The sequence below is a fragment of the Aquarana catesbeiana genome, linkage group LG07, assembly GCF_042186555.1.
Source record: "Aquarana catesbeiana isolate 2022-GZ linkage group LG07, ASM4218655v1, whole genome shotgun sequence".
NCBI lineage: Eukaryota > Metazoa > Chordata > Amphibia > Anura > Ranidae > Aquarana > Aquarana catesbeiana.
Window position 1 is genome coordinate 168,072,280 of NC_133330.1, and position 21,906 is coordinate 168,094,185.

Here is a 21,906-nt window from a genome sequence, read left to right on the forward strand (position 1 = left end):
GGTCCCCCAGCGCAAACGCTTCATCAGCAACGAACACAAATGGGAGTCCTTCAACATTGTCCTCTGGAGCTGGCAAGTCCAAGCTGCCATTCTGGAGACGCCTGTAGAACTCCGTCTGGGTGATGACTCCACCATCGGACATCCGGCCATTCTTCCCCACGTCCACATACAAGAAGTCGTAATTAGCCGACACCACCGCCAACATCACTATACTATTGAACCCCTTGTAATTATAATAGTACGACCCCGAGTTGGGTGGTGGGACGATGTGGACGTGTTTCCCATCAATTGCCCCTCCACAGTTAGGAAAGTCCCACCGCTGGGCAAAGTGGGAGGCCACAGTCTGCCATTCCTGTGGCGTGGAAGGAAACTGTTGAGGAAAAAACAATAAACATTACTATTTTTTCACAGAAACATGGCAAGCAGATTAGACACAAACATTATGGGGCAACCTCCAGATAGCATTTAGTAAGGGGAATTTAACAAGGCCAAAGTATAAGGTACACCTATCATATTCCCCCTCCCCCCCCTCTCATGGGCCATTTCTAACATTATAGGGGGTGTGTGGAAATCTTGGACAGGTAACCCTCTTCACTTCATTGAGAGATGAATGCCTAAATAATGGGTATTACTTGGAACAGCCCCTCCTTAGTTACACTATTGTCAGCCCACTGGACAGGTAAGAAGTGTCATAATACAAAGATATAAATACACACTGTACACATTTGAGGACATTTGGGCATTCTGCTATTACCTGTCAAGATAATAATAGGATACAAAAAATTTAAACAGTACCATTTGAAAGTATACAGGCAGGCCCTTGCACTACATGCTTTGGGGAATTCATCCATAAATCTGACCAGTAAAGAGGTGGGTATAGTGTGTATGGGTTTGGCAAAGTCAGCAGATAGATGATTGAGGATAGATAGAGAATTGGGATCAGCTGACTTAGCAGTTGGGGGAGGGAGGGTTACTAAAAATTATTTGGGGACACCACAAAAAAAAAGCCTCTGCCACTCTGCCTGAATTTAAATCAAAAATAACATTTCCAAACATTTTAGGGGGTGTTTGGGGTAAAGCACTACTATGGAGCTGATAAAATACATTGTTAAGTGACTACATGAGGTGAATATAGGGCCAGGAGACACCATGCTGGGGAGGTTAGTGAAGGGCAAATATGTATGAAGGACCTAAAATAATAATTACATAAAAATCCAGCATGCATGAGAACAAAGGGGACATTCACAGCATATTACAATCATGGTAATTAGGGAATGAGGAAAGAAATACAATATATTAGCAAACATTCAATACAATAAAATGTGATATAAAAGGATAAAAATCTTACCTTCATATACTCCTTCTGCAGGACCTGTATGATGGCAGATCAGGTCTCTGGGATGATGATACCCAGAGCCTGGGGGGAGATGCCTGTCGAGAACTTCAAGTCCTGCAGACTTCTCCCTGTTGCCAAATACCGCAGGGTAGCGACCAACCTCTGCTCCGGAGTGATGGCTTGCCTCATGCAGGTATCCTGCCTGCTGATATAGGGGGTCAGCGAAGCCAACAAACGGGGTCCGTCATCCTGAGAAAGTTCCTGAAATCATCAGGATTGTTCTCACGGATCTCACGGAGCAAAGGCATATGAGAGAACTGCTCACGCTGAAGCAACCAATTCTTGGTCCATGAACTCCTCCCCACCCTGTTCATGGACTGGACTTGTGTCAAGGTCAAGACCCCAACACCAAGCCCCCACACAGCACGAACTCTACGAGGAGTACGCATACGAAACATGGCTAGAAAGCGGTTGGCTGCTCAGAACGAAGTAACAGAACGCACTGAAGAACAGCAAGGCCTGTGAAGAGCGACCTGAAAACCAGTAACGAACGAACAAGAATACAATGACTACTTAAAGTCACGTGGAACTTGCTTGCACGCACTGAAGAGCAGATACAAACCCACAAGCACAAACTGAACGGCAGAAAACGATCTGAAAGCCACGAGTCTGAAAAAGCGCGAATCGTCTCTCACCAAACTTTTACTAACACGAGATTAGCAAAAGGAGCCCAAAGGGTGCCGCGCTTGGTTCTGAACCGGCCTTTTCTAGTCTCGTCGTACGTGGTGTACGTGACCTCGTGGTTGGCGATCAGAAATTCCGACAACTTTGTGCGACCGTGTGTAGACAAAAAAAGTTTGAGCCAACATCCGTCGGAAAAAATCCTAGGATTTTGTTGTCGGAATGTCCGAACAAAGTCCGACCGTGTGTACGCCCTATTAGTCCGTAGGGTTCAATATTTATGTTGCAGCTATAACAACTTCAAATCTTCTGGGAAGGCTGTCCAATACTTTTGACAATGTAGTGTATATATATTATTATTATTATTTAAGGTACTTATATAGCACCGTCGATTTACGCAGGGCTTTACATATACATTGTACATTCACATCGGTCCCTACCCTCAAGGAGCTTACAATCTAAGATCCCTAACTCACATTCATATACCATACCTCCCAACGTTTTGAGATGGGAATGAGGGACACCTACTTGCAAACATATGTAGGCATAGGACACGCCCCCTGGCACACCCCCTTAAAGGAGAATTAATCAAAAAAAAGGTTAATTAAATCCTATTCCTTTGTTGGCTTTTAAATTTACAAATGCAGCAATTTAGAAATTGGATGAAAGGTTTAGCATTGGGAAACAATTTTGAAAGATAAAAAGTGCATTTTAGATGCAACTATATGGATCAGACCAAAATGAGGGACAAATGAGGGGCAAAGAGGGACAGGGGGACATTGCCAAAAATCCCTCCAAATCAAGGACAGTTGGGAGCTATGATATACTAGGGCCAATTTAGACAGAAGCCAATAAACCTACCAGCATGTCTTTGGAGTGTGGGAGGAAACCGGAGTACCCGGAGGAAACCCACGCAGGCACAGGGAGAACATGCAAACTCCAGGCAGGTAGTGTTGAGGTTGGGATTCAAAACAGTGACCCTTTTTACTGCTAGGCGAGAGTGTTACATGATCACTGCTTCTGATCACTTGCAGCCTTTTTGCATGGCTGCTGTGTGTCTACAGTATCTTGCTTTCACCTCTCCATCTTTGTCTTAGTACTGCTGATGAGCTGTGGCCTTTTTGCAGCCACTTTCTGATGTACACTGGCTCCCAATGGCTGCTTCATGTCTTTGTTCAGTGACATGCCATGGAGTGTGCATGTGCAATAATCATTTCCATGGTCACTAGTAGTCTCAACCTGAAAGCGTACATAAAAGGATGATAATGCAGGAGAGCACCTGGGAGACAGGGATAAAGCGTTGTTACCCTATAAAAGTAGGTGCCTGAACAAGGACCTTATACCTGCTTGTCCATTGCTATATGAACTGTCAGTTCTGTCATCTTTTGCTGCAGAACATTTTTCTGTATGACTGTTTTTAAGCACAACTCTGGCCTAACATGTTTAAAAAAGAAAATCTTAGTTCTGGAACTACTACCAAGCTCTTAATTGCTCATGGCAAGTGTTACAGTAGCCTGCACGACTGCTAGGATCACTTTTCCAACTGTCAAGTTAAAAGCTAGGACTGAAGTGGCTGAAGAATTAAAAGCATGTGAGCTATTTCTATATTGGTCCCTGTGACTGCCCCACTGGCTTTAAAAGAATGCTCCAGTCCCAATGCAGTGATGTATATTGATTGGCTGCTCTCACAGCAGTGCATCTGCAACGCACATTATCAGATGGCTCCAAGGATTTTTTTTAACTCTTACATTGCCAGAGGAATGCAAGGAGGAATGACAAACATTTCTAACGGTCTCCGGCATTTATGACTGTATTAATGTATGCTATTTTAATACTTACTTATTCTAAAAAAGAATTAATAGTAACCATCAGTAAAAATAATACTATTCTAACAGCTTGTTGCTTTAAAATGTGTTTGTTTGTAAATAAATAATGAATATATTTGTAATCAATAAGGTGATAAGAATAATATTTATAATAATATTTGCCTGCTTGAAAATGCAGTAATTGTCCATAGAGAGTGTTGAACCTGTGTTACTTAATTATTATTATTATTACCTATATTACTAATTTATTGTAAATCTTACATATTTCTTTATTTCTTTATTATTGTAAAACTTAAATATAGTTACATAGTAGGTGAGGTTGAAAAAAGACACAAGTCCATCAAGTCCAACATGTTTGTGATTATATGTCAGTATTACATTGTATATCCCTGTACGTTGAGGTCGTTCAGGTGCTTATCTAATAGTTTCTTGAAACTTTGGATGCCCTCCCGCACAGACCACCTCCTGTGGAAGGGAATTCCACATCCTTGCCGCTCTTACAGTAAAGAACCCTCTACGTAGTTTAAGGTTAAACCTTTTTTCTTCTAGGTTTAATGAGTGGCCAAGAGTCTTGTTAACCACTATCTGCCTGCCCACTGTCATATGACGGTGGGACGAGGCAGCGCTCGTTCTGGGCTGACGTCATATGACGTGATCGATTCCCGAGCCACTAGGGGGTGCGCGCGCGCCCGCAGCTTCACTGGGGACCCGATGCGCGTGGCCGGCGGCCGTGATGTCCGCCGGGCACCCGCGATTGCCCAGCAACCGAGCAGGACCGTGGGTCTGTGTATGTAAACACACAGATCCACGTCCTGTCAGAGGAGAGGAGACCGATGGTGTGTCCCTTGTACATAGGGACACTGATCGGTCACCTCCCCCAGTCAGTCCCCTCCCCCCACAGTTAGAATCACCTCCCTAGGACACACATTAACCCCTCGATCACCCCCTAGTGTTAACCCCTTCCCTGCCAGTCACATTTACACAGTAATCAATGCATTTTTATAGCACGGATTGCTGTATAAATGTGAATGGTCCCAAAAATGTGTCAAAAGTGTCCGATATGTCCTCCTCAATATCACAGTCACAATAAAAATCGCAGATCGCCACCATGACGAGTAAAAAAAAATAAATAAAAATGCTATAAATCTATCCCATATTTTGTAGACGCTATAACTTTTGCGCAAACCAATCAATATACGCTTATTGCAATTTTTTTTTTACCAAAAATATGTAGAAGAATACATATCGGCCTAAACTGAGGGAAAAATTTGTTTAAAAAAAAAAAAATGGATATTTATTATAGCAAAATGTAAAAAATATTGTGTTTTTTCAAACTTGTCACTCCTCTTTTATTTATAAAGCAATAAATAAAAACCGCTGAGGTGATCAAATACAACCAAAAGAAAACTCTATTTGTGGGGAAAAAATTATAAAAATTTCATTAGGGTGCAGTGTAGCATGACCGCGCAATTGTCATTCAAAATGCGACAGCGCTGAAAGCTGAAAAACAGCTTGGGCAGGAAGGGGGTGAAAGTGCACTGTATTGAGGTGGTTAAACTCCCTTCAGCGAAAAAGTTTTATCCCTATTGTGGGGTCACCAGTACGGTATTTGTATATTGAAATCATATCCCCTCTCAAGCGTCTCTTCTCCAGAGAGAATAAGTTCAGTGCTCGCAACCTTTCCTCATAACTAATATCCTCCAGACCCTTTATTAGCTTTGTTGCCCTTCTTTGTACTCGCTCCATTTCCAGTACATCCTTCCTGAGGACTGGTGCCCAGAACCGGACAGCATACTCTAGGTGCGGCTGGACCAGAGTCTTGTAGAGCGGGAGAATTATCATTTTATCTCTGGAATTAATCCCCTTTTTAGTGCATGTCAATATTCTGTTTGTTTTGTAAGCAGCAGCTTGGAATTGCATGCCATTGCTGAGCCTATCATCTACTAGGACCCCCAGGTCCTTTTCCATCCTAGATTCCCCCAGAGGTTCTCCCCCAGTGTATAGATTACATTCATATTTTTGCCACCCAAATGCATTATTTTACCTTTTTCTACATTAAACCTCATTTTCCATGTAGTTGCCCAGTCAATTAATTTGTTCAGATCTTTTTGCAAGGTTTCCACATCTTGCGGAGACGTTATTGCCCTGCTTAGCTTATTATCGTCCGCAAATACAGAGATTGAACTGTTTACCTCATCCTCCAGGTCGTTTACGAACAAATTAAATAGGATTGGTCCCAGCACAGAACCCTGGGGGACCCCACTACCCACCCCTGACCATTCCGAGTATTCCCCATTTATCACTACCCTCTGAACTTGCCCTTGTAGCCAGGTTTCAATCCATGTACTCACCCTATGGTCCATGCAAACGGACCTTATTTTGTACAGTAAACGTTTATGGAACTGTGTCAAATGCTTTTGCAAAATTCAGATACACCATATATTTCTTTACATTTTTTTACATTTATTATTTCATATGGATCCTAGTCATGTATGAATATGCTTCTAGTTTATTTCAATCTCAACTCCAGGATTCTAACAACCCCTCCCACCCCCAACCAAACTAACCGCTGGTATGAAAAAACTATCCAAATACTCATTTTACCTACCTGAAGCCACTTCAGGTGCCAAACCTTTGTTGTTCTTCTCTTTACCTAATGGGGTCCTTACCTGATGGGGAGGCAGTGATGAGGACATCTTCTGTTGGTGGAGGCAACACTGCCAGAGGCCTAAGTACTCTCTCATAGGCTCCAGAGTCAGAAGAACTCACGGGGGTTGTGAGGAAACCCGTGTCAAAGAAGATAACCAGCAAGGAAAAATTATTTCTGGTCCCCAGGGCAGATTTGCTCATATAGGAAACTGTGACTTCAATACATTACACTGCATGACGGCTTAGGAAGAGGGTTTTGGAATACTCTAAAATTACTGAATAAAGTGTTGGGACTTTGAATGAAGCATGCACAATAAAATAAATAATTGTTCGTATCCAATTTATTGCATATAAATAAATATAAACAAGACACACAACACTATGAGTCTTGTAATGCATTTCATATAAACATATAAAATCAATTCATATATATACACACATATACATGCAAGGCACAATATACCATGATGGTTAAATGTAAGTGACTTAAAAAACATGAAATATCAGGATAAAAAGTAGGTATCTAGTCTGGCCATGGATAGGCAAATGTTACACGTATCTGGATGTGACTGTGAGTAAAGGATGCATGGGTATAGCATCTGTAGCTCGACGCGTTTCGTGGTTGGTAACCACTCATCAGGAGCAATTGTGGCCAAAGCCTAAAAGATAATAAGTATTGGGTCAGACTGAATGTACAGATAAGCATATAAATGAAGTTGAGGGGGGTAGTAGAACATCCTCCCATACTCACAGAACCACCCATGGGACTCGGGTGTGGCAGGATCACCAATGGTGGGCCAGGGTCAAACAGACAGCACAGGAGCTGAGGCGGCACATGGAGGCATGGCATCCGGGAACAGAAAAGATGGAATGCTGAGGCAATGGGGTTGGAACATGACCAAACCATCCATGATGTTAAAGGATAGATGGTCCCAAAAATCTATATAGCAAAAAATAAAAATAAAAATGAGAAATGAATAATAAGAAAAGGATGAACAACGAAAAACACTGCAAAGGTTGAAAAGATGAAAAAACAGAGGGGGCAAAGAACAGTGCCACCAACCAGGGAGGGTTTACCTGAAATCCAAATGTGTGAGAGCCTGACGTGCCTGTGTTGGCCATGTGAACCCAAAGCAGGTTCTGTTCCCAGGGCGGAGAATCTAATACTCCACTCCAGCCAATGATGTGCCACCAACATCACGCCGGCTGGTGGGAGGAGAAAAAGGCACCAATAGCCGGGCAAGGTTCGCCTGACGCTTGGCGCCAAAAAACCCTCCATCGCACAGCCACCAACCAAGGAACTTGGTTGGTGGCACTGTTCTTTGCTCCCTCCATTTTTTCATCTTTTCATCCTTTGCAGTGTTTTTCGTTTTTCATTTTTCATCCTTTTCTTATTATTCATTTCTCATTTTTTATTTTTATTTTTTGCTATATAGATTTTTGGGACAATCTATCCTTTAACATCATGGATGGTTTGGTCATGTTCCAACCCCATTGCATCAGCATTCCATCTTTTCTGTTCCCGGATGCCATGCCTCCATGTGCTGCCTCAGCTCCCGTGCTGTCTGTTTGACCCTGGCCCACCATTGGTGATCCTGCCACACCCAAGTCCCATGGGTGGTTCTGTGAGTATGGGAGGATGTTCTACTACCCCCCCAACTTAATTTATATGCTTATCTGTACATTCAGTCTGACCCAATACTTATTATCTTTTAGGCTTTGGCCACAATTTCTCCTGATGAGTGGTTACCAACCACGAAACGCGTCGAGCTACGGATGCTATACCCATGCATCCTTTACTCACAGTCGCATCCAGATACGTGTAACATTTGCCTATCCATGGCCACACTAGATACCTACTTTTTATCCTGATATTTCATGTTTTTTAAGTCACTTACATTTAACCATCATGGTATATTGTGCCTTGCATGTATATGTGTGTATATATATACTCTGATTTTATATGTTTATATGAAATGCATTACAAGACTCATAGTGTTGTGTGTCTTGTTTATATTTATTTATATGCAATAAATTGGATACGAACAATTATTTATTTTATTGTGCATGCTTCATTCAAAGTCCCAACCCTTTATTCAGTTTCTCATTTGAAGCAGGGATGGAGATACCTTGACCCCATGGTCATGGACCTCATTTAAAGTCCCACAGTCTCTCTTGTAATATACTCTAAAATTACTTTCTTTTAAATATTTGATAACAGTTTTTTTTCAAATGTATTTACTTGATATACCTTTTAATTTACATTTGGCATTTTGATTGCATCTTTATTTGTTTGTTGTAGAATCTGTGTCACACTATCAATCTGAAGTAGTGACTGATAGTCACAAAACATGTCTTTTGTGTTTCAATATGTATTGCTTTATCAAAATGATCAGTATTGGTTTGATTCCCTTTCCTAATACTAATGGCCTTCAACACAACCATTATATTACCTACCAACAGGCGCCTCTGCTATATGAGCTAACTCTGGGCTTTTTTCTTCAAATGCCAAGTTGTTCTTACCACCCTTATGTTCTCAGAGCAATCCTAAGATGTCCCCCCACCCCCCACCCCCCCAAGCGTTGAGAGCAACCTCCTTCCTCCTCTGCACACAGACAGTTATATTCTCCACAAGTGCCATTACATGGCTGTGTATACCATTAACCTATGGTCATTCACAACCTCATCAACTGTAATGCCGCGTACACGCGGTCGGATTCTCTGACGGGAAATGTTCGATGTGAGCTTGTTGTCGGAAAGTCCGACCGTGTGTATGCTCCATCGAACATTTGCTGTCGAAATTTCCGCCAACAAATGTTTGGTAGCAGGTTCTCAAATTTTTCCGCCAACAAAACTTGTTGTCGGAAAGTCCAATCGTGTGTACACAAGTCCGTCGCACAAAAGTTCACGCATGCTCCGAATCAAGCAGAAAGAGCCGCACTTTCTATTGAACTTCCTTTTTCTCGGCTCGTCGTACGTGTTGTACATCACTGCGTTCTCACGTTCTGAATTTTTGGCTAACATTTGTTGCGACCATGTGTATGCAAGACAAGTTTGAGCCAACATCCTTCGAACAAAAATCCACGGTTTTGTTGTCGGAAAATCCGATAGTGTGTACGCGGCATTAGACACGCTATTTTTTTCCATTATATATTCACTATGGTTTTGTGCCATTGCATAAATTCAAATTTGCACCATAGAGGCAATAATATTACACCCATCTTTCCTCTTTTTTTGTGTGGTTTTCTAAAATTTTATTTTATTTTCTCTCTTAGCATCACCATCCAGAATGTAGTGAACCTGTGTTTGGTGTGAGAAAGTGGTGGTCCCACCTTGGTAAACTGGTTTTAAGGGTCCTTTGGGTAAGTTTCAAGTGAAATTAAAATAAACATGACATAGAATTAACAAATGTTTTTATTACTAATTTTACTAATATTTACCTTCCAGGTTGTAGCGGTATTTAAAAAAAATCCCAGCAGCCTTGTGGTTTTAAATGGGTTAGGGAAATCTGGGGAGACAGCTGAGTATGACATCATTGCCTATTTTTGGAGTAATATCAAATATGGGCTGTGATGTAGTGGGTTTCTAGCTGGTCTATCCCCCCCTAGCCACTGATACTAATGACCCCTGCTCCATTGTCACTCAATTCATGTTTCAGAATCTTAAATCATAATCCCAATCTGGGTTGCCAACCATCTGTAAATTTACGGACAGTCCGTAAATGTCCATTACAGACGGCGGCTGCTCGTAAAAAATATGACTGGGTTTGGGCTCAGGCTTGGGCAAGCTCGGGGCCTCAAGTGGGTTGGGGCAGGTGTGCTGTGACATCATGATGCAGCTTGGGGCCTTTTATAAATTACAGAAAGGACTGGAGGGGGAGGGAGAGTGCGTGAACATCACCTAGGACGGGACCTGGGACTGTCACTAGCAAGGGTTGAAGAAAAGGATCAAACTAGAGGACCGCAACCGTCTGACTAAGCCTGCCCTGCACAGTGCGCACATGAGCAACAGCGAGCATTATGTAGGAAGTCAGTGACAGCGCTTCCAGCCAGGCCACACAGTCTGTGAAAGGGGAGGGGGGTCACTTATGTAAGGGGGGAGTGAATACACTAAGGTAAGGGGGGACACTGATATAAAGGTTCCCCTGTATATCAGTAACCCCCCCCTTACCTTAATGTACTCACTCAACGGAAGGTAGTCTCTGGTCACCAGAGTCCCCCCTCACCCACATCAGAGAGTTAGCGGCATTCCATGTTAAATCAGTGTCCTCAGAATTTTTCACATCCGAGTCTGCAGGATTCCCCCTTAGAGTAAAATGGGGAACTCTGCAGACCCTGATGTAAAGGAGAACTCTGATGTAAAGAGGAACGCTGCAGACCCTGATGGAAGTGGGAACTCTGATGTAAAGGGGAACGCTGTGGACTCTGATGTAAGGGAGGGCTCTTGTGATCAGAGACCACCTTACTTCAGAGTTCCCCTTTACACCAGAGTCTGCAGCATCCCCCCCCCCCACACCATAGTCTGTAGTGTTCCCCTCTATTATTGGAGTTCCCCTTTACATTAGGGTCTGCACAGTTTCTCCTGCTGCAGACTCTAATGTAAGGGGGACCCCTGTGGACTTTTGTGCAGGGGGGGGGCTCTTGTGACCAGAGACCCCTTTACATCAGAGTTGCCCTTTACAGCACAGTTTGCGGCATTTCCCTTTACATAAAGGTCCACAGTGTTCCTCTTTACATTAGGGTTCACAGAGTTCCCCCTTACACTGTAAGGGGGACCCCTATGGACTCTGATGTAAAGAGGAGCTCTGTGGACTCTGATGTAAGGGAGAACTTTGTGGACTGTGATGTAAAGGGGAGCTCTGTAGATTCTTGTTTAAGGGCGGGGGGGGGGGGGACCAGAGACCCCCTACAGAAATTTTGATGTCATGTCAGTAAATTTCATTTCATCAGGAGGTTCCCAGTCAATATTCGTGTAGCACCCCCAGACCCCCCCAAGGGCAGGTTAGCATCTCCAGAGGCATGGGGTAAGTAAGCTTTCACCTTAGGGCTGAGTCCCTGGCTAAAAATGGGGGACTGAGACAGAATACTGGGTGGCAAATGTATCTTTTTAGAGGGTTATGGCAGAATGGTTAAGAAGGTGAGGGTTACGGGTCCCAGATACCATGCAGATCACTTGCAAACTCTTCAAGCCGACCCAGCCACACTGTAAGAACATTCTCAATTTCAGTGCATCCTTTAAGTGAGTCACCAGGCCCTGCGAGAAACCAGCCTTCTTCCTGGCTTTCTCCAGCAACAGGCCTTCCTTGGATCTTCTACTTGGCACAGCTTCCTCCACACCAGGCAAGACGACTTCAGGACCACTTCAGCGCAGAGCACGTCGTTACTTTTTCAATCACCAGGCAAGGCAGCTCCAGGACCATGTTCAGCAGACGTCAGTCCCCAAACAGGCTATTGGGTCTAACAGCTGATCGCCTGTGTTAATTTTAGTCTTAGGACTAAAATGGCATTTTAGTTTTAGTCCCATTTTAGTCTTCTGCAATTGTTTTAGTTTTAGTCATATTTAGTCGACTAAATCTCCAGTATATTTTAGTCGACTAAAATGTCCTACATTTTAGTCAACTAAAATCTCCAGTACATTTCAGTAATTGCAATTTAGTTTTAGTCATAGTCTTTTGACTAAAATGGTATTTTAGTTTTAGTCTCATTTTAGTCTTAGGACTAAAATGGCATTTTAGTTTTAGTCTCATTTTAGTCTTTTGACTAAAATGGCTTTTAGTTTTAGTCGTATTTTAGTCATCTCAACCGTTTTAGTTTTAGTCGTAATTTAGTCAACTAAAATAGTATTCATTTAGTTGACTAAAATGTTTTAGTTGTTTTAGTTGACTAAATTAACACTGCTTCCAGCAGAACCTCCCCAAGCCTCAGCCCAGGGGAGAGAGAGCACATGGCCTATTCCAATATTTACATCCTCCCTCAGCATGTACCAGTGGCCTAAACCTCCTGCTGGATTGGCTGAAGGAAATATAAATATTCATAACTCAGTCTTGTTTATGAAATCATACTGTGGTCAGTGACACCTACTGGTTACAGTGAGAAATCACAGCCCAACTGAAGCTTATGGAAAAAAACAGGTGAAAAGAACTATACTATTAGCTTGGGCTTACTACCACCCAGCCTAAAACTAAATTTAGATTTTTTTTTATTAGAATAACAAACATGTCATACTTTCCTACTCTGTGCAAGGGTTTTGCACAGAGCGGCCCCAATCCTCCTCTTTTGTTTTAACCCACTAGTGCTCCAGGCTCTTCCCCTTCTTTGTGTGCCCCACATAGCAAGCTGCTATGGGCAATGAGGGTGGACCTTGACCTTTGGAAAAGTTCTAGGTCACCAGGCTCCATGTAATCATGACCACCTTATATGAAACACCCCAGTGTCACGGTAAGATGAATGGGGTCCTAAAGTGAGAACAGATGCCTATAAATCAATGGGAGTGAAAATGGTTTAAACCAGTGTAACAAGGGCCACATAGTCAAAGATCTTTCCGCAGAAGGTATTCCACAGCTAAAGTGAAAAATGTCCCTTAGAGTACACAGCTTACAGCTCAGTGAACAGCCATACTGACTGCTTCAGCGTTTTTCAGCATTGACCCGTTGATAAGGTGTCTAGTCAGGTACTGGGAAGTGGAAGGGACCACTGCTGTTATTTTCACATCTAGTGGTGTGATGTGACACCACACTTGCAGGCAGGTCTAAACAACCTGGATACACTGAACTTGGTGTGGCTGCTATGGTAACTGGGATCACATCGAGAAACAGGGCCAACACAAAGACAATAAGAATCTGGGTGATCTAAGAAAGCCTGTGACCATTGGCTGGGGTAATTATTTAGAATCTGGTAGTCTGGTATGACAGCCATAAGCTGTCTGATAGAAGAATCTTCAGAAGATAGATTCAGCGCTGAAAAAACAGATGCTCTACCTCATCAGGACACCAAGGTAAATTTAGCCTGTATGCAGCTTCAGGGTTGTAGCCACTAAATGCTGGCTACAATGGTTCCAGAAAGCTCTCAGGATCATGTCTCCAATCTTCACATGAGGTCAGCTGGTGTCTGAATGGCCCTTAGGGGTGAAAGCAGGCTGTTTGTAAGATAGTATTGGTACCCTTCCACTTTTTCTTAAAGAATCCCAATTTGTCTTTGCGTTTATATAATGTAGCAACCTGCTCCCTCCTCAGACCTATGATCACAGAACTTGGCAGACAAAAGTCTAACAGTACGAACTTAATTTATGGTTCCCAGGTGACTAAAAACCAACAGTCACAAATGAAGGTGTATCACAATAAATCATGCCCTTTAGGAACACCTACCATTCACCACGCCCAGCTATCAATGGGACACTGTGACACACTTTGCGTAGTTAATGAAATTTGTACAGAAGAATTTGTCCCTAAAATGAAAAGGTTAGTTGGTTGTGCTTGCCCCCTCGCCTAAGGTGCCCAAACACTCCCTATCTTATCTCTGTTCCCATATGCAGACTGTTTGATGGACTCGCTTTAATTATTAGGATTCAAATTAAACAAAACATATGAGTCATTTGTTGTACATCATTATATTATTTCCATGAGGGCATTAATAAGGCTAATGCTGTGTCTTGGGGGGGTCCCCTTTTAACCTCTCAGACCTCAGATCCGATGTACCATGTAATTTCAGATATCTGGAATCAGCTTTTAGAGAATGAAGAAAAGACACTCACATGGCGTTACCCTCTAAAAACTGGTTGTATTGTGTTATCAGAAGTTTCATAGTTAAAAACATGCGCAGTAGATATCAAGGCAACTACAATAAGACAAATAGTCATTGTACTTCTGTTCCCAAGCTGCTGGATACAAGGTAATGGGGGGGGGGGGGGAGATAAAAGAACATGGGAAAGAGAAAAGAGTGTGAGAAACAATTCATTTGAAAGAATTCATGCTGATTACAGACTTCTCAGGAAAGCTAAAGAGATACTCAAACTGTACATACTATTTAAGATGGCTGACAGAAAGCAAGATGGAGGCATTAACATAACCTTTCAACCCCCTCTTAAGTCATAAATATGACTTTCTACAGATCCGCAGCCTCCTGAAATCTATGGTTCTTTCTACGTTTGGTGTATTCGTTTACATAAAGCTGCAGATATTGTGTATATGCGTGACAAGGTTGGTCTGGTGTAGTGCATTTGCTAATACAGAGTAAAATAAGCTTGAAAATCAGGTAGCCTATCAATCCTTGCAATAGTACTACGATAAACATAATTACTATGTTCTTTAACCATGAAAACATTCCACCTAAACCCAAACTAGAAAAGGGGTTCCATCCATAATTACCTATGTTCCTTGCTTGTTTCATTAATTCATTTACCTGTGTTCGGTGTTAATTAATAATGTCATAATAGTCTGGGATTTCCAAGCTGGTATTATGAATCCATGTACAACATTCATAATCCTGGGTCATTTCACATAAACCTGTTAGAGCTGCACTCATCCTTTCAATAGCTAATTTGTGTAACTCTAGTTGTCTTCTAATTGCTTTGAGCTCGTTATTCAGTAGTTCTATATCTTGGGAGTTTTTTTCCATAACATCATTTATTAGACTAGTGTAGTTATTTAATTTGTCCATCATGGTTATGCCCCATCCTATCCAGGATGGAAACCATGTCCATATCTTATCCAAGGCAGAAAACATAGGTGGGTTTTCTCTCTTGTATTTATAAGTTAACCTATGTACTGGACTTGAAGTAACTTGTATGTGATGTTCCTGATTCTGGCCTAGGGCTGACATGACTGGTACTAACTGTGCTAAATAACACCATCCTTTCACTCCTGCGGGGATCCATGGGTAACAAATTTTACCACAGCATATGTATGTATTGTTTCCCAATGAAAAACTTCTTAGAGAACTACGCTGGGGCTCAGCTCCAGCCTCAAGCACAGCACTAACAAGTTTACCCACAAGTTTCCCAGAGGTTGTATCCTTATATGTAGTAAGTTCACTAATGGTGTCGTTAAGGGATTGATTTTTGTAACTACATATCTGACCTGTATGTGTAAAATTATTAGGAATACCCTTTGAAATGTTAAATACTGACTTGGAGCACATACCTATTCCTTTGGATGCATTGCCTAACTGAACACACCACTCGGGTTCATGTGTCATTCGTAAAGTGTAAAACATAATACTCTAATTGCGGTAACCTTCTGAGACATTCTTAATACTTAAGACTAGAGTATATTTCAATAATGACTTGAGGTTTAGAGGGACAGCTAAAAGTGGGATCTTAGCAGTTTCTGGGTGTAACGTACTACAAATCCAGTATTTTTCATATCCTGACTTTCTAGCATAAGCATATTTAAATTTTAACAGTAACATTTTTCCAGAAAAACACGTTTCTTTGATCATTTCATTAGAGACATCTTTTACTGTGATCTCTGGGATGAAAGTCAGTATGGTTGGTGTGTACTTCGATTTTACCACATATGAGTTTCAAGGCTCCTAAGTCATCAGGATGATAGATACAGTTAGTTATTATCCACACTGGGACAAAGATCAGAAGTAGAAATGAGCGAAATCACTGTCCTTTATTCCTATGCTTGTCTTTTGAGGTCTTAAAACACCTGCTTCGCCTCTTTTCAGCCTTTCTTCAATTCCTGGGTTTAGATCAACCTTCTTTATCCTGCTGGCATGGATCCAGGTAGGACTTTCCTCGGTAAGGATGGCGGTCCTGGTGACAGCTACCACTTTGGTCAATGGTCCGAATGGAACCTCTTGTGGCATTCGACCCTTCTGAAGCCTCTGGACCACAACTTGATCACCGACCTGGAACGGGTGGGTTGGTACCTGTGAAGAAGAAGGAGAGGTGCGAGCGACTCTTCTTTCAACAATATCAAGAGTTTCAATAAGTTTTTTTACATATTCCTCCTGTATCTGTTCCAAATCACCTTCCTACACCATCAAAGGATGACTAGCCCACGGTGTCGTGAATGGCCTACCCATGAGTACCTCAAAGGGGGAATAACCAGTCACACTGTGAGGGGTCATTCTGATTTCAGCTAATACAACTGGAAGAACTTTTCTCCATTTGCCAAAATTCCCACCCATATCTTTCCTTATGCTGTCTTTAATTGTTATATTCATTCTTTCTACAATCCCTGAACTCTGTGGATGGTAGGGGAGGTGAAATTTCCAGTCTATTTTTAGTACATTTACAAGATCTTGGCAGATTTTAGTTGTGAAGGCTGGGCCATTGTCTGAATTTATTTGTAATGGACATCCCCGTCTAGGAATAATTGCCTGTGTGAGGATCTTCACCACAGTCTGTGTATTTTCATTGTTGGTGATTTCTGGCCATCGTGACATCATGTCCACTATGACCAAAAGGTATTGTTGTTTCTTTCCTTCTTTGGGCATATGTGTAAAGTCTATCTGTAAATGGGTAAACGGTGTTGTTGGGTAATCAAGATGTTCATGTTTTGATTTCTGTGGGTTTGTTGGATTGGTCCTAATGCAAGTGACACATGTCCGTGCAAAAGCTTTGACTAGATTAGGTAGTCCTGCAATGAAAAAATCTGCATCTAGGAGTTCACATGTGGCCTGCCAGCCCCTGTGACCCAGTCCATGTTATTGTGCAATAAACAGAGGGGCACTAGCAACAGGAATACACGGTCTCCCCTCTTGGTAGATTAATCCTGTTTTAGGATCCTTTTGCACTATTCCATCACAGTTCCATTGCGCAATATCATCAGGGGTGGCAAAAGCCTGCAGGTCCATGAGCCAATGTGTCTCTTTCAGGGAACATGGCTGAGGTGTTAGCATGGGCATTTGAATGTTTGCCTTTTGTGTAGATGCAGCTTCTTTGGCGATTCTATCAGCTAATGCATTCCCTTTGGCTATATCAGTCATTTGGCCTGTATGTGCCTTACAGTGCATGATAGCTAGTTTTGAAGGCAAATGAATTGCATCTAGCAATGCTGTGACTAAGCCAGAATGTGAAATGCTCTTTCCATCTGCTACCACATATCCTCTGCGAAGCCATATTACACCATCTCAGACCACATCATGAGGATATCTGGAATCAGTGTAAATGTTTACCTCTTTTCCTGCAAACAGCTGGCATGCACGGGTTAATGCTATCAGTTCAGCAGCTTGTGCAGACTGATAGGGTATTGGATTGGCCTCGAAGACAGTATTCGGCAGTTGGACCATAGCATATCCCGCGTGATAGATATTATCACTTGGTCTGCTGCAAGAGCCATCAACAAAAACTGTTTGTGCAGTAGGGATTGGTACTGAAAGTATATCTGCGCTAGGTGAAGTGTCCTGATGTATTGATTGTGTACAGTCATGAGGTGGTGGTAAGTCATCCTGTTCTCCTTTAAGACCTAATAAGGCATTCAAAATTGGAGCTGGGCCAGAGTTTGTTTGAACTTTTTATATTCAGGTTTGGCTTGGATAGGAGGATGACTTCATACCCACTCAATCTTTGTGCTGACATATGTTGAGTGTGTAAAGTTTTGAGGAGTGTGTTGACATTTTGTGTAGTATGTAAGGTGGTGTCATGACCCAAGGTAAAAGGTGTTGCCATCTCTACAACCATTGCACAAGAAGCCAGCGCTCTGAGGCACGTGGGCATGCCCTGTACCTGTACTGGAACCACCTTTAAGAAAAAAAGCTACAGGGTGTAGTCTCCCACCATGTTCCTGGGCCAGTACTCCCGCCATGGTTCTGCAATTTTCCCTGGCAAACAAGTGAAACATTTTGCCATATTCAGGTAGGCCGAGGCTCGGGCTGGTAACCATTGCACATTTCAACATGGCAAAAGCATTTAACATTTCATCAGACCATTTGATAATATCAGACATTTCAGAGAGGGTAGCTTGTCTCAATATATTGTCATAGAAAGTATAGTCAGGTATCCATTGGTGGCAGTAAACAATCATTCCAAGAAAGGTAAGCATGTCCTTCTTGGTAAGTGGGCGGGGCAGACCCACAAGAGCGGCAGCTCTTTTGTGACTGACTTTCCTAACTCCCGGAGACAGCACAAACCCTAGGTACTCAACCTCCTGTTTACACCATTGTAATTTTTTCTTAGACACTTTGTGACCACATACATGTAACCATTTCAGTAAGGATAGGCTATCAGCTCGGCAGTCCTCCTCTGAAGAACTACAAATCAAAAGATCATCAACATATTGCAACAGTACAGAACCATGAGGGGCAGTCCAAGGCCTGAGGGTGGCTTGGAGTACTATAGAATAGACCACAGGTGAGTCTATGTAACCCTGGGGCATTCTACACCAGGTAAACTGGCGACTGTGTTGGTCAATCGACACAGTAAAAGCAAAGAGTGGCCGTGTCTCCTTGTCTACAGGGACGGAGAAAAAAGTATTCTTTAAATCAATCACAGTAAAACATTTGGCTGTTGCTGGAATGGAGGACAGGAGTGATGGAACACCAGGTACAATGGTTGCTATTGGGACTATGAGGTCATTTATGGCCCTCAAGTCCTGTACAAACCTGAAGGAGCCACCCGGCTTCTTTACAGGGTTAACAGGTGTGTTGTATGGAGAAATAATCTCTTCCAGGACCCCATCCTGCAGAAACTTTTTCACCATTGCCACTATGCCATCCATCTTTTCCTTAGAGAGTGGATATTGTTTGTGATAGATAGGAAATGCACCTTCTTTGAGAGTGGCCTTGTATGGTGTGCATGAAATAAGTCCTACATCCAGATCTGATGTAGACCAGACCTGGGGGTCTATATCCTCAAAATCTTCACTACTTTGTTGTGACAGCATTAATAAACCTGGTTTACATGCTATTATAGTGATTTTATCTGAGGAAATGTCTAGACCTCCTTCTGAGTTGGTTCTAATTGTGAGTCCTAGTGGCCCAAACAAGTCTTTTCCCATCAAATTTACAGGGCACCTTGGTATTATTCTAAAAGAGTGTGTGCATATGGTGTAACCTTCATCATCTTCTATTGGTAGAGGTGGGGTCCTATATGTTTGTCACGTACCTGACAGTAGAGCCTGATATGCAGGGAGCGGCCTCTCTTACTCCTCTGATTCTGGCCCCCTGATAGAGCAGACAGGAGGTGCAGAAGTGCAGAGTTGCACAAGTGCCTGACGGGTCATCTTCCTGGAACTGGGAACAGCAGCAGGGGGCACGGTGCTCGAGCAGGATTCTCCAGCTGGTGGAAGAGGCAGGTTAAGCAGACCGGTTCATACACTGGCGAGAACGTCAGGAGCAGAAGCGTAGTCAGGACACAGGCCGGGTCGGCAACGGGCTGGCAGCGTGGTAGTAGAAGGAGCAGGCAGGTGCGGAGGTCAGAACAAGCTGGGTCAGGTGCAGGTAGCGGAGTCAAGGCAAGCCAGGTCGGTAAACAGGTACAGGTATCAGAAGTAAGCAGGCAGGAACACACGGGAACGCTGTAGAATGGACAGCACTGGATGCAAGCACAGACCAAGTTTAAATAGCTTCTTGGTCATGTGCACGCAGGTGCACTGGAAGTGTTCTGGGAGAGGCTGAGGTCACAGGTCGACTTCTCCGTCGGCCATCTTGAGTACTGGCTGATCTTCCCTGATATTGCCCCCCCCTAACGGGCAGCCTCCGGATGCCCAATCTGACTACTTTGTCAGGATAAGTCCTCTTAAAGGTTTGGATCAGTTCTTGGGCATGAATGTTGGTTTCAGGTTCCCACAAGTTGTCTTCAGGACTGTAACCCCTCCACTTAATAAGGTATTGAACTTGACCTCTCCTTCTCCTGCAATCTAAAATCGCCTCTATTTCAAATTCCTCTTTGCCATCTATTACCACGGGTTCGGGTGGCTCTGTATTCCAATCCGGAAAAGAGTTTGGGATGGCGGGCTTCAGTAAGGCTATATGGAACACAGGGTGGATCCTGAAGGTCTCCGGTAATTCCAGTTCATAGGCGACATCGTTAATCCGCCTCCTTACAGGGAAAGGTCCCACAAATCTGGGGCCTAAATTCCTAGAGGGACAGGCTAATTTCAGGTTTGTTGTGGCTAGCCAGACTTGGTCCCCTGGGTTCAGGATCAACTCCCCTCTTCTCTTCTTGTCATAGATCTGTTTATTGTAAGCATGCGTCTTGGCCATCGTCTCTTGTAACAATTTGTTGTTGGAGTTAAAGAAATCCAACGTTTCGAGTACAGCGGGTACAGGGCATTCCGGAATGTTATTAGACAGAAAGGAAGGATGAAAACCATAGTTTGCGAAGAAAGGAGATTGTTTCGTGGCGAAGAATTATTGTAAGCAAACTCGGCTAAGGGAAGTAGGGACACCCAATCGTCTTGTGAGAAGGAAGAAAAGCGCAGATATTGTTCCAGTGTTTGGTTGGTCCTTTCTGTCTGACCATTAGTTTTCGGGTGATAGGCTGAAGAAAATGACAGTTCAATCCCCAAAGATTCACACAAGGATCTCCAGAATCTGGAGGTAAACTGGACCCCTCTGTCTGAGACGATGTTTGCCGGAACCCCATGGAGTCTTATAACTTCTCTGATAAAAATCCGTGCAGTCTCTTGTGCAGAGGGAGTGCCTTTCATGAGAATGAAGTGGGCCATCTTGGATAATCGATCAACGATCACAAAAATAGTACTGTAGCCCTCGGATGGGGGCAGCTCCACAATGAAATCAATTGAGATCATTCTCCACAGTCTATTCGGGACAGGTAATGGCTTCAACAGACCCTAGGCCATGGATTTGCTGTTCTTATTACAAATACAAGTGGTACAAGATTCCACGTATTTCCTGCAGTCCTTCGCCACCCCCAGCCACCAGAAAGTTCGCTGCATAAGTTCAGAAGTCTTGCTGACCCTGAAGTGCCCTGCCAGCGCGTGATCATGGCACATACCCAAAGTGGCTGTTCGCAGATCTTCGGCACAAAGATCTTATCCTCATACCAGTGTAGCCCCTCCCATGTCCGTAAGGTGGTCCCGGGCGGTGTAGAACTTCCCACAGAGGCTTGCTTGATCTGAGTCATTAAGTCCCCTTGTAGAAGAAGGAAATTCCCAGAGGACAGGATCGTATCTGGGGGAGAGACATCTTGAGATTTGCTGAACATGTGTGATAGTGCATCCGGCTTTATGTTCTTGGGTCCGGGTCTGTATGTCAGGTGAAAGGTAAATCTAGAAAAAAAAAAGTGCCCACCTGGCCTGACGGGGTCTCAATCTTCTTGCTGTCCTTAGATATTCTAGATTTTTGCGGTCTGTATAGATAAGGATTGGATGTGCAGCTCCCTCGAGAAGGTATCTCCATTCTTCTAGTGCTGCCTTAATTGCTAAAAGTTCACGATCCCCGACGTCATAATTCTTCTCTGCGCTAGACAATTTACGTGAGAAGAATGCGACTGGGTGCAACAGGG

At 43.1% G+C, this 21,906-nt stretch overlaps 1 long non-coding RNA gene across 1 annotated transcript in view; it reads left to right on the plus strand.

The window, feature by feature from the left end:
- Positions 1-16,963, plus strand: part of LOC141103354 (uncharacterized) — a 68,015-nt gene extending 51,052 nt beyond the window's left edge. Inside the window, exons 2-3 of the long non-coding RNA XR_012235307.1 lie at positions 9,768-9,854; positions 16,161-16,963. This is a non-coding gene — a long non-coding RNA (uncharacterized lncRNA). The remainder of the gene's footprint in view (positions 1-9,767; positions 9,855-16,160) is intronic.
- The last annotated feature ends 4,943 nt before the right edge of the window (positions 16,964-21,906 follow it).